This window comes from Chrysochloris asiatica, unplaced genomic scaffold (assembly GCF_000296735.1).
Source record: "Chrysochloris asiatica unplaced genomic scaffold, ChrAsi1.0 scaffold00173, whole genome shotgun sequence".
In the NCBI taxonomy this organism is placed as follows: domain Eukaryota; kingdom Metazoa; phylum Chordata; class Mammalia; order Afrosoricida; family Chrysochloridae; genus Chrysochloris; species Chrysochloris asiatica.
Window position 1 is genome coordinate 1,326,595 of NW_006408691.1, and position 506 is coordinate 1,327,100.

The window sequence follows — 506 nt, forward strand, 5'->3', positions numbered from 1 at the left end:
GTGAGCCACAAAGGATTCTGGGGTAGCAATGGATGAACATAAATAAGTATCATTCCCAGAGTCCGTGAATTGCTAGGAGTGGGAAGGGTCCCTCTTCCCTGGAGTTCTGCTTCCAGGCTGCATATTTATTGCTAATAATAAAGGCTGACATTACAAAAAGGAAAAAAAAAAAAGATTCCCAGTCTAGACGTTCACTAACAAATTCTACTAAATAGAGAAGAGCTAACACCAATTTTACTCAAACTATTCCAGAAAACAGAAAAGGATGGAATACTCCTGAATTTTATGAAGTGAGTATATAGCACTGATACCAACCCCAACATCATAGGGTCAGTGAAGCTCATAGAGACCCTATACAGGACAGAGTAGAACTGCTCCCTAGCATCGCTATGAGTTGGAACCCACTCGACGGCACCTAACAACAACCACCTGCCCCATGACAAAAATCTCAACAAAATCCTAACCAGCAGAATCAAACAACGTATCAAAAACTCATATATTGTGTT

At 40.5% G+C, this 506-nt stretch overlaps 1 protein-coding gene across 7 annotated transcripts in view; it reads right to left on the minus strand.

Annotated features, from left to right (window-relative positions):
• The window catches only part of CDK11B (cyclin-dependent kinase 11B), a 30,325-nt gene that overhangs the window by 18,782 nt on the left and 11,037 nt on the right, over positions 1 to 506 (minus strand). The gene's annotated exons all lie outside the window — the stretch shown is intronic.